The sequence below is a fragment of the Arachis stenosperma genome, chromosome 1 (genome assembly GCF_014773155.1).
Source record: "Arachis stenosperma cultivar V10309 chromosome 1, arast.V10309.gnm1.PFL2, whole genome shotgun sequence".
Classification (NCBI taxonomy): Eukaryota; Viridiplantae; Streptophyta; class Magnoliopsida; order Fabales; family Fabaceae; genus Arachis; species Arachis stenosperma.
Genome location: NC_080377.1, coordinates 12,254,296 through 12,267,507, shown reverse-complemented (window position 1 = coordinate 12,267,507; position 13,212 = coordinate 12,254,296). Strand labels below are relative to the sequence as shown.

The 13,212-nt window shown below is 32.9% G+C and overlaps 1 pseudogene; it reads right to left on the bottom strand.

Annotated features, from left to right (window-relative positions):
• Positions 1 to 6,574: 6,574 nt before the first annotated feature.
• LOC130944265 (phospholipase D alpha 1-like) lies at positions 6,575 to 11,584 on the bottom strand (annotated as a pseudogene).
• Positions 11,585 to 13,212: the final 1,628 nt, after the last annotated feature.

Here is a 13,212-nt window from a genome sequence, read left to right as displayed (position 1 = left end):
TCACTTTGCTCAAGTCCATCTTGTGCTCCTTTGAACTTGAACCCTTGTATTTGCCCTTGTTCTTCATCATCCTTCTAAATCTCCTAGCAAAAAACAAAAGTTCGTCATCTGAAATACCATCACTAGACTCACTCTCTTTCGGTTCTATTTGTGACTTGAGGGCTATTCCCTTTTTCTTTGAGTCTGTGTTTGTGTGTGTGGCTTCATAGGCAAGGAGTTTTCCTCTCAGCTCATCATAGGTTATGGGACTTATGTTGTTACTCTCGGTTAGGACAGTGGCAGTGTTTTTCCACTCTTTTGTGAGGCTTCTAAGGAGTTTTCTCACCAAGGTTTGTTCCGCATAGTTTGTACCCATAGCATCAAGGTTGTTGATTATGATTGAGAATCTCTCAAATGCTTCATCAATGCTTTCTCCATCCTTCATGCTGAACATCTCATACTCTTTTCGCAGCATATCAATCCTCGTTTCTTTGACTTGTTTGGTGCCTTCATGTGTAACCTGGAGTTTTTTCCAGATTTCTTTGGCTGTCTTGCATCTAGACACCTTCCGGTATTCTTCAAAGCTGATAGCACAGTGAAGAAGGTTGATTGCTTTGGCGTTCAGCTCTATCTTCTTCTTATCATCTTCATTCCATTCAGCTTCTTCTTTTGGAGTCACCACTCCATCAGCACTTGTTTTTGTTGGGACCTTTGGACCGCTCACAACGATCTTCCATAAGTTGTAGTCAATGGATTGGATGAAAATCCTTATCCTTTCTTTCCAGTAGGAATAGTTCTTCCCGTTGAAGAAAGGTGGCCGGTTGTTTGACTGGCCTTCAGTGAGAGTGTAAGCAACTGTGGTTGTGCCCAAGTTGTTCGCCATTTGATCTTTGCTCCAAGCGGTTAAGCTTGATTCTTGAGACCTTAGCTCCTGATACCAATTGAAGGTTGTGGTAGGCTTAGAGAAGGGGGGGTTGAATCTATGCCTTCCTTTTAAGTTGCTATTATTACCCTTTTAAAACAAATCTGCAATTCTGATTCTGTTTGAACTCAGCAGCGGAAAGTTATGAGACAATTTATTTTTGTCTCATGAATATCAGAAAATAGAACACAGCAGAGAAAAGAAAAGCTAACACCAGCAAGTATCCTGGTTCGGTTGTCTTGTGCTATGCAACCTACATCCAGTCTCCTCCACAACTATGGAAGAATTTCACTATAGTTAACAGTATTACATACACCAATAACACAGGATTGACCCAATCCTTTCATACTCAAGTTCTAACCTAACTTGACATTGGCTATGCTAATACCTAACTATACCTCTTAGTGCTAACCCAACTAAGAAAGAGATACCTTTCAGGTACAAGATACAAGACACTTAACCAACCTAAAGAAATCAGAAAATAACTCTAGGCTTTTCTCTCAAGTGTATCTCTCAGCCTTTTTCCACTCATGGCTTTTTCTCAAGCTTTCTCACAATGCCTTTTCTCTCAAGAAATTACAGAAAGATAAGCTTAGAAAAGTACATTACAATCAGTAAAACATGAAGGAGATTGACTTCATCAACAGCCTCTGTGCTATGCGAAAAACCAGATTAGCAAGCCTCTGATTCAGTTCTTCATACTGGCGGAATGCACCTTTGATTAGGTTACACTGTCCAGTTAGTTGAACTTCTTCAAAGTGCTCTCTCAGAACAAACACCTCAGGTTCACTGGTTTTCTCTCCTTGCTTCAGAATGAACAACAAGCTTCTTTTTATCTCCTAGCATGTTCCTTGGTTCTTCCTCCAAGGTCAACATCTTGAGCCTTGAGCTTCACCAACCACAGATTCACTTTTTCGCCTTAATCATCAAAGTAGAACCTTTCCTTCTGACTTTTCCAACTTGACCGAAAGCCACAAAGGAGTAACCGAAATTGTTTTCCAATGGTCAACCAAATCTGAACCCTTGAACACCAACTTGGTCCCCAAGTTTTGATTAAGACCGTAGATATACAGCAGAATAGGGCAGAGAACAACTTTCCCTTCAAAGCCATTTTCGGATAGAGCAGAGAGTAGGGAAGAAAGGATGAAGATCTGATGCATGCAAGATGATATGGTTTACCTTTCTTAAGCTTGATTTAGCTTGAGATTTCTGTTTTAGCTTCTGTGCTTCAAGCTTCAACTCTCTCTCTCTTGCTTCTTTGGTTAATGGCTTATGGAAGAAGCTTTTCTTCTCTTTCTCTTTCTTGCTTTTTCTGAAATCTTGATGTGACTTGATTAGAAGGAAGAAGAACGTTGCTTTTAGTTAAGCAAGAGAGAGGGAATTTCAATTCTGAAACCAGTTCGGGCTTGGATCGGGTATTAGTATGCATGGCCCGATTTAATTTCTTTGGTTTCTTCCTTTGCTTTTGCTTGGGCTCTTTATTTTGCTTTCAGCCCAATATTCTTTGCTGAATGCCTTTTATTCTATTTGGGCTATTAACATTTGGCCTGCAACAATAAACAATTAGTTAATAAGTAGATATAATTAATCAACACTAATTATTTATTTTGCTCAAAAATAATGTTTGTCATCATTAATTAATTTAGTTAATTTCTTAACTCAACAATCCTGCATCAAGGTCTATTTTTGAAACGGAAAATGCGAGATTTCTTGAGGATGTTGAGTTTGGGGGGAAGGGAATATTAGAAATGTTGCTTTTGATGAGGATTCTGTAACTGACAATGATCAGGTCCTTGTGCCTATTATTGTTAAAGATGCAGTTATAGTACAAGAGCAAAATGAGAATCCTACTATAGATCCAGTTATAGTACAAGAGAACAATGAAAATATTGTTGTTGCTCAAGATATTGCTACAGTACAAGAAAATGATAAGAATCCTCCTCAACCACAACCCATACAGCAAGCTCAACAACCTCAAGAAGTGTCATTAAGGAGATCCAATAGAAAAGGAGAAAATCCATCTATGGTCTCAAACAAGCTTCCCATCAATAGTATCACAAGTTTCATCAAGTCATTACCTCATACGGTTTTGAGGTGAATATCATAGATGAGTGTGTATACCGCAAGTTCAGTGGGAGTAAATACATTTTTTGGTCTTATATGTTGATGACATTCTACTTGCCAGTAATGATATAGGCTTGTTGCATGAAACTAAGAAATTTCTATCGAACAAATTCGAAATGAAAGATCTTGGTGATGCCTCTTTTGTATTAGGAATCGAGATACTAATAGATCGTTCTCAAGGTATTCTTGGATTATCACAAAAGAACTATATCGAAAAGATTTTAAGTAGATATGGCATGGAAAGTTGTAGACCAATGGACACACCCGTAGCTAAAGGAGACAATTTCAGTCTCAAGCAATGCCCTAAAAATGATCTTGAGAGGACAGTAATGCATGATAAACCTTATGCATCAGCACTAGGGAATTTAATGTATGCACAAGTTTGCACACATCCCGATATATCATTTATAGTGGGAGTGTTGGGTAGATACTTGAGCAATCTGGACATAGATCATTGGATAGCTGTTAAACGCATAATGCGTTATCTAAAGAGAACGAAGGATTACATGTTTATTTATCGGAGATCAGAAAATTTTGGAGATCATTAGGTACTCTGATTCCGATTTCATGGCATATGGTTGCGAAACTTTGTCACTGAGCTTCATATAGTAGATGACATTGAAAGGCCATTAAAGATATTTTGTGACAATAAGTCAGCAGTACTATACTCCAATAACAATAAGAGCTTGACAAAATCGAAGCATACAGACATCAAGTTCTTAGTTGTCAAAGAGAAAGGTTAAGAAAAACAGATTTCCATAAAACATATAGGAACAGGGTATATGCTAGCAGACTCATTAACCAAGGGATTGATTCCTAAAGTCTTTCAGGAGCACACTGTTCGAATGGGAGTCAATATTTGTGATGCTTTGGTTTAGTGGGAGTTTATTTTATGCTATATGTTCTATGACAGATATTGAATTATTTTTTTGCAGAATTAAGTTGATGGTTTATTTCATGTTATGTGAAATATTCATTTTGCAATATTTGTATTGTATTTGATCTCAATAAAGTTGGACCAGCTGGAAATAGACATGCATGAGATCACTTGGCATGTAATTTCCATATTACTCATCCAAATTTGATCTATGTCGTTAAGTATATTAGGATGGTGATTGGCGTGGTTTAGTCACAGCATTTAATGTGATAAAAGCTGCGGTAGTTCCATATCTAATGTATGAGACGGACCAGATTGTTAAAGTAATGAGAGAAATAGCATTCAGATGCGCGCATAAAGTTTATAAGATGTGATTATGTCAAGAAATAATATATGTATAGCCCAAGTGGGAGATTGTTAGGAAATTATTTAATTTCCTAACTTATTTGTGGGCAATACATATATTAATTATAATCACAAATGATGCTATTTCAAATTAAATGACTTATATAATGATGATCTCATTTATTGTTATAAATGCTAATTGAATAAGTCATTGTTACTTTTGATTTGGAATTAAATGAGAATAAAACCGGATATTATCTTTTATTCCTTAGATAATTATCTTTTGGATTTTAGATATATTATCTTTTGGGCTTTAGATACTATTTTATTTGGGTTTTAGGGTTTAATGGGTGTCATACTCAAATATAAATAGACCTTCAGGGTTTCGGTTCCCAATATATCAAAGCCGCCTTTGTTGCTCTTTCCCATCAAAAGAGTTGCAGTTCAGCCATCTAGGAATACCCATAAGGCTTTGGTTGAGGAAGATCGAAAGAATCACAAGATCCAAATTCTTCCATCAATTTCTAACTCTTATAAGTAAAGGTACGCTTCCGCATTATGTTATATTTTTTGGTGATTCAATATGGATGATCTGGGTTAATAAAATTAATTTATTCCAACAAGAGGGTCTCACAGCTTGATGCCAAAGTCACTTCTCAAAGAAGTGATCGACATGGCTCATCACCATGATGCGTACGTTAGCATTATTTGTTGATGTTTGAGTCTCAGAATTCTCTTTATTGTTTCTATTTAGTTATTTGTTATTGTTGTGCTAGGTCAATAATGACGTGACAGGAATGCAAAAAATGAGTTTTGAACTTTTAACACCATTGAGCTCAATGTGGGCTCACTTGGGATTCCCGAAAATGCTCTTTTTTTTTTAATCATTGTCAACTGATTAAATTAAGAAAAAGAAAGAAAAAGAGGGAGGAAAGGTGTAGAGGAGGAGGGGGTTGATGGTGGTGGGTTGGTAAGGTATGATTGATGATGGTTGTAATGGAATGGTGGGAGGTTTAGACATTGAGGAGAATGAAAACGCTAAGGCAGGAGTAAAATGATGACATTTAGGTGCAAACAGCAAAACAATTTTGTTTAATTGTGTCATGTCATTTTTCAGGTAATGAAAATGGACGGAGGGATCAACTTAAGTCTCTCCTTAAAGAGCTAAATTGAATACAGAAATCAAATTTTAGAAGTCATTTTGAGAATTAACTCTGTCTTTTTTATTAAATATGAGATAATAATGCTGTAAGTTCTCTCGGTAGGATGATAACTGTCCCATAGAACATATTTAGATGCATCTTTGCATATTCAATGAGAAGTGCTATAAAATGGGACAAGTTCCATATTTACAATACCACAGCTAGGGGTGGCAAGCGGGGAAGCCCGCCCCGCCCCGCCCTGCCTAGTGAGGCGGTCCTAGAATCCTAGCCCGCCCCGCCTAACTGCGGGCTGAGCCCGCCAAAGCTCCTCTTTTTTTTTTTTACTATTAACTACTAAGTAATATATATAATTTCACAATCATATTAATAAATTTATAATTTCTAATGGCATAAAAAATTATATTTTTTATATTCACAAACATTAAATTCTTTGTAATTATAAATATCTAATAAATATAATTATAAACCAAATTTTCATTCAAAATATAAGTATAAATATTCTCTCCAAAGCAAAATAAATATAATCCAAAACATAATTATAAATATTGTCTCCAAAATAACATAAACATAATTCAAAACACTCAATTTTTATCTTCATACTCTTGTAAGTTAGGTTGGGGGAAGTTAGGTATTGACAAAAAAATTGCAAAAATACCCCCTCACTAATAAAAACCTTAGCCCGGCGGGGAAGCCCGCCCCGCCCCGCTAAAGCCCGCCAAAACCCGCGGTTTAAGCAGTGCGGGTTAGGCGGGCTTTTGCTATTTGGCGGTCCCGATTTTCCAACCCAACCCGCCTTTTTGGCGGGTTACGCGGGCTGGCCCGGCGGGTTTAGGCCCGTTTGCCACCCCTAACGTCCACAGCATGCTCTGTCCAGGCTCTCAAATCCTGTTCCCCACAATCACTTAACCAATATGTATATATATCAAATTTCACATATGAATATGAATATGAATGTAAATTCTTTTGGTATATTAAACCTAGAATATCATCATGTTGGGAGTAGATGCACTCTATTATAATATTCTTTCAATCATTACTTGGTATAGTCAAAGGCATTTCATCAGGATGAATATGGACCATGAAGGAAGCAGCCACAATTATATTCAACAAAGTAATACAACTGAGCCCAGAAGATTTTTGAAATAGATAAATTTCATTCACGAAGTATAAGCAATACAACATTTATTTAATATCAAAGTTAAGATAAAGGTATACATTATCAAACAGGTACAACAATAAACCAGATGTTAATAAAGGATACTTATTTTGATCAAGGAATTGAACTTTAAGAATTGTGGGACACTTTTTTTGCATGCATGCTACCTGGTGATGATCTTCTTAAGGATATCCATTGTATTGTTAGGAAGAAATCGATTTATAATAGTAGGGTTTTTGTCACCTAGAATAGGAGCATTAGTGTCAGGAAAGAACTCAGATCCTGAGAGATTTGTGAGTGTTCCATCAGCACAAATGTCAACAGGATACCGAAGCAAGTGACCAGGAAGGTTATTAGATCCAAGTGAATCCTTGTTAGAATACAACTCCCAATACTTGTCCCCAAGTTGCTTCACTTTGTTAATACATTCTTCACTTTCTGGGTTGAGGAAGGTGTCTTCATGCATGCCAAGGTGCTCGTACCATAGGGACATGCGGAAGCCATGGATTTGGCCTCTTGCACCACCCTGGCTGGTCGCCAAATGGTGCGGTTGATAAGCTCCCATGGCAATTTCGGTGTCTCTTCCACCATCCATTGATCTCTGGTTGATGTTGGCAGATCCAATGATTATGTACTCATCATCAACTGTTAAACAAGCAAACAAAAACAAACATGAGAAAAAAGAATCCACATAAATAGCTAGGTAAAGTTTTTACAATAAAAAATTACTTACAATATAAAGAGTTTTTTTATGGAATAGCAAATTTAAATATTAATTATTATTTATATACGAAAAGAGTACATGAACATTAAATTTAAAATAATAGTTAACTTTATATGAAGTTGATAGGTAGAGTCGTTAGATGACAATTTAGTTAAACCTGTTAAATCATTTAATGACTGTTAGATATCAACTTTACATGAAGTTAGCTGCACCTAAATTTGCAAATCAAAATAATCATTGACTTACCTATCATCATCTTGGAATGCAAATAAATCATGAAGCGTCTGGCTTCTTGGGCTTTCTGGTAATCGGAACCTTGTTCTGGTCTCTGTGGAGGCACATACTCTCCATCTTTCTTCACCTCTCGATTGCCAAGACAGAAGAATGACAAATATTTCCGAGGATCTTGTTCAATTTTCTCTTCCTTGAGTGCTTCAACAATGTCCTTGTACATCATCTCTATGGTCTTCCTTTGAAAATATAGCATTTTCTGAACAGCTCCAGTCTTATTTATAGGAACACCCTCCGGCCACATTGGAATCACTATATACACCATGAACTTCTCCTTAGCTTTAATCTTGCTAACAATTTTGAGTGAAAGCTCCTTTGGAATAAGATGAACAGCATCAAATTCTATGCTATCCACACTCCACCCGAAAGCACTTCCTATGAAATATTGGTTCTCAATATAGATGAAATTCTTTGCTCGCCGAATAGCATTAATGTATGCGTCTTGAATGCTCCGATCTATCATCTTGTTCTCCCCACTAACAAGCCCATGTTCAAAAGCTTCTTTAGCAGTTTCTGGAAAACCAAGAGCAGCTGTATCATCAATGGATCTAAACAACTGAACATTCCACGTGTCATCATCATCACCAGGGTTCGTTGCTTGAGATGGTGTAATGATGAAATCCTTAAGCTTTTCTTCTGAAAGAAGTATGTCCTGATCTGTGCCCTGTTTCTGAAATCTCTGCACAAAGGTGGAGTAAACATCCCATGCAATAGGCCCTTCAAGCTTACAGTGTATGTCATGCCATGGCTCCCTAGGACCACCCTTTTCAATTGCGGATCCATAAATACTTGGTTGATAAAAATCTTTACTGTGTTCAGCGGCTAAAGTTTGAAAAAGAGAATGAAATTGATTATCATATCTTCCATCACAGAGATCAATACCTCCAATGAAACTCACAATTCTTCTTTGATGATCTGAGTCCTTTCCATTTTGCAACTTAGCATCCACCACCACAATCTTTTGGTGATGAGTATAATAAACACTGTCACGTGGGCATAAAATGCAGTGGACATTTGTGTCCTTGAAATAGCTTTGGGTTTCTTTATCATGAGTACCCATGGTTCTGACGTAGTTTCCAATTCCAGGAACTCGAATTATTCCATCTTGCCATAGAAGCAGCACAACCCTGACTCCATCGTCCTTTGCCTTTTTCTTGAGCAACTCACCGAGTGTTATGTCTCCACCAAGCTTTGGCCTTTTAGGATCTCTTATCAGAGAAATTTGAGTGTAAAGAGACCAGCCAGTGATGTATATAAAATGTTTTGCTTCGTTGATTGCATCAAAGATATCTTCCCAGCATCTTTGAGGCTCGTAAGTCCTACCTCCATCAAGCACTACTCTTGGGGAAAAATTATCTAAGACATGAGCATCTTGGTAAAGAGTAACCTAAACATATTTAGGATATAAAAATGTTATTTGTATATCAAATCAGTTATTAAAATATTTGTGTATAAATACATGTGTGATTTAATTTATTTTTAATGTATATTTGCATTCTACCAATAAGTTATAGCTCAAATAACATAGTCTTTTCATACTCATCTAAGAGATCGCGAATTCGAATCTTCTTATCTTTAATAAAAAAAAATATATATTTATTTTCTAATATGTAACTAACTTTGATGATTGATTTTAGTATACAAGTAACATAGTAATTTTGAATAATACTAATTAGTTGAACTCAAAACAGGGGTGTGCATGTACTTAGATATGAATATATCCTAATACTTTATAGTGGGATGGATATTCTCACTCCAATTTTAATAACATCACTCTTTTTTTACAAATTTATGCAATATATAACGTAAAAAATTGTATATAAAGTAACATTATAAAAAATAAGAATGCAATTATCAATTTTTTATTTTGAATACACGAATTCGACCCTGAGTTAATCCGAATATAAATCAGACTAAATCAAATCGACTCGACGACGTATAATTAGTATATATAGTTCTTATAAATTTTGTACAACAAATAATAAAATATGATATTTAAATGTTAAATTTAATAAATATTATGTATATTTATATTAAAATAAATTATTTTAAAAACAAAATGATGTTATATAATATTAAAATATAAATATAATATTAATTACTAATTTTATTATAAAATATATAGTTTAGTTATATAACATAATTTTAGACCGAATTTGATCCATTTAAAACATAATTTTTTAATTTTGTCAAAAAATACCAAATGAAAATAACAAATCTAACAAAATCTATTCTTAACAAAAAGACCGCTACGAAAGTGTAATTTAGCTATAATCTCTAGAGTTAACTAATATTAACTTTTAGTTAGCCAATGTTAGGATTATAATTTAAAATTTAAAAAAAATTAGCTGATATTGACGAAAAGAATTAGTTCTCTAGTATTACTCTAATAATAATAATAATAAAGTAACTAATTTACTTTATGATGATAATATATACCTTGCATCCCTTATGCTGCGAGAAGAAAGTGCGAGGAACTCCAGGAAAGTCAGGAGATTTGATGCCTTGAGACCAGTTTTGGTGTCGTTTAGCATCAAAAAATTGTAGCTTGATATGGATCTTTGGACCCCAGATATGGGCCTTTTACTCGCATCAACTATTTCAACCCATTTGTCTACTTCAACTCCATTTAACATTTTCTCATCAACTTCCACATATGCTTCTCCAATTACACCTCGTCCACGAAGATAAGAAAGCCATTTGTCACATTCCAATTTGACTATGATATTTGATGTCATATGGGCACATCGAATGTAAAAACACTCTTCCAATTTAGGGTTATTAGGCTCTTTTAAACGCCTGCTTTCAATGTTTACTTCATCCAGATAAATGCTTGCATAAAGCGGCACCTGGAATAGGCGAGGACAAACTTTTTGTAAATGCAAATATATATATATATATATATATAATTCGTAAAAAAATATTTATTCCAAATAAAAATACTTTTTTGCCCAATCCTTGCTTTATTATTCTAGGATAATAAACATGATTTTGGGTTTACCAAGGATCGAATTCTTGATTTCTTGATTTTTTGGATCTAAAATTCTAATATTATGTCATGATACCACTCATCTTAAAAGTTTCAGTTGATAAAAATAGGTAACACTAATGATTATATCTCTAATACTCCATAAACCTCCATTGCTACGAATATTCCATTGGCTCCTCGTACTTTTCCTATTAGATTACATATCTATTGTTGTCTGAATTTTTTAAAATTTTGTATGATTATCAAATAATATAACATGATTGTACTTACTGACAGATTCAAAAAAAAAAAAAAATTAATAGTGAGGATAACAATATATAAAGATAAAATTTGGGTACATAGATGATATGTTTTTTTATCTTAACCATCTTTGTACATCAGATCTGTATATAAAATTGTTATTTTTTTAAAAATATTTGTGGGGATAATTGCCCCCTATCTTCTACAAGCTGGTCTGATTCCATGATTGGTTCGATGAAATTCATCTCACACAGGACTTACATTGGTGCAAATGGAACTCTCTTTCTTTATATATAGTTGAAGCCAAAACTTCTTAAATAGAGTGCAAATAAAATAGGTTTTATCTTCACCAATCTTCTATTTATTACTATCATACACCTTTGATAAATACATGTTTGAATCAGTAGACACTTTAATGAGATTTCACATACAATATGTTCCTTTTTATTTTCGAAGTTTTTTTTATTTAAATAAAATAAATATATAATTCAAAAATAATAAATTCTAATGATCTGACACTTGTAGAGAAATAGTCACAGAAACAGTACTAACCGATGAAAAGGTGTCGAACTTTTGAGTCTCATAAATGGTTGCATTGATATCTCCATGTAGCAGAAATGGTGCCATCACTTATACCTGCAAGTAAAAATGCAATTAAAGTTCAAAACAAAGGATGTTAAGGTTTAGAATAATTAGATGGCCATGAAAATTAAACTAAACTTGAAAAGAAAATAAGAAAAGATTGTGTGAGAGTAGTATTTCTGACTTGGGAGAGTTGAGAAGAAGCATGGAAAGAGGACATACCATATACCTCTTTATAATTGGCAGAAAATGCATTCCTTAGTAACCATTAATTTGCTTGCTATTAAATTATATTTTAAATTAAATAGTGTGAAATAGAACCACGTGGAGGAACTTATTTAGTTAGCTTCTTTATTTGAGATACACATTCACTTGTATTTGCATTATTTAATGACAAATTTACGGGTGTGAACTCTCAAAAACTTGAGGCAGGATAAATTGTATTAATTTATGTGCTTAAAATTTTAATAAATATAAATATAAATTATATATTTGTTATATATAAAATATTTATAAATATAAATTATTATTAATAAAAAAATAATATTTATTGACTATATAATATTACTCTTATTTAATATCACTATTTCTTCTGTTTTACAGATTTTTTTGTCTAACGCTCCCATCTCCGATCCAGGGCATATTCAAAGTTTGCATGTAAATTATATTATTTAATTATCAGTTTGGTCTTCTTTTTTCTTTTTAAAATTTGATCATACCTAATGATTCTAATAGACCATCCATATATATATATAATCAGATGCGGAATTAAATTAAATTTAAGAAAGAAAAAAAATAATTTCATAATAAAAAATAAATAAAAATTTTAGAATAAATTAAATTAAAATTTATAATTAATTTGAAAAAAAAAATGAATTTAGGGACCATTGCCCGGTTCATCTCTATGAGACTCCGCTTTTGTTTGAACAATATGACAATTTGGTCTTTGAAATATCAAATAAATAAAAATATGGCAATATGACCCTAAGTTATGTTACAATCCAAGAAATTTCTCATAGGAGAATATTGAGATCTAAGCACATGTAGAAAGAAAGACAAAACTAAAATAATCATTTTCAGGTGAGCATGTGCAATAATAAGTTGCAAAGAGGGAAGAAGATAAGATATATAAAACTGGAGGGTCAAACATTTTTTTAATTAAATAATTTCAGATTTTCGTGTATTCTCACCAAGATGATTTTAATTTTATTAAATATTCAATTTTATTTTTAACATTCTATTTTATTTCAATTTTATTATTTGCTAAAACTTGTTTAAAATGATAAAAATTTAGTGAAACCCCTTTTTTTTTTTACTTTAAGAGTCTGCCTTTTTAATTAGAGAAAATAATACTTTCTTCTCTTGTAAAATTATATGAATAAAATACTCTCAATAATTATTATGATTATATACCTAAATTAATAATTATTATTTGATTGATTTAAATAATAATGATGATGTAAAATATTTTATCTTTTTATACAAATATATAAATAAAAAAGAATGGATAAGTAATAAGAAAAAATAATAAAAATATTTTATATGTAATAATAAAAGAAACATGTACCCTTAGTATAGGTAACAAAAAAATAGAAATAAAAATAAAATTAAAGAAAATGATAAATAATATGTATTGAATTTATTATTTTTATATGATATAAGAGTCACGCTATTTATAAAAATATTACCAAATCTTATAAATATTCATCTATTAATTACTAATTTCCAACTGCTTATCATTATTTTAATACCTATTAAATGCTTTTCTATTTTACGAAGTATTTCTACATTATTATTAGTTAGTTAGATATCATTTGTGA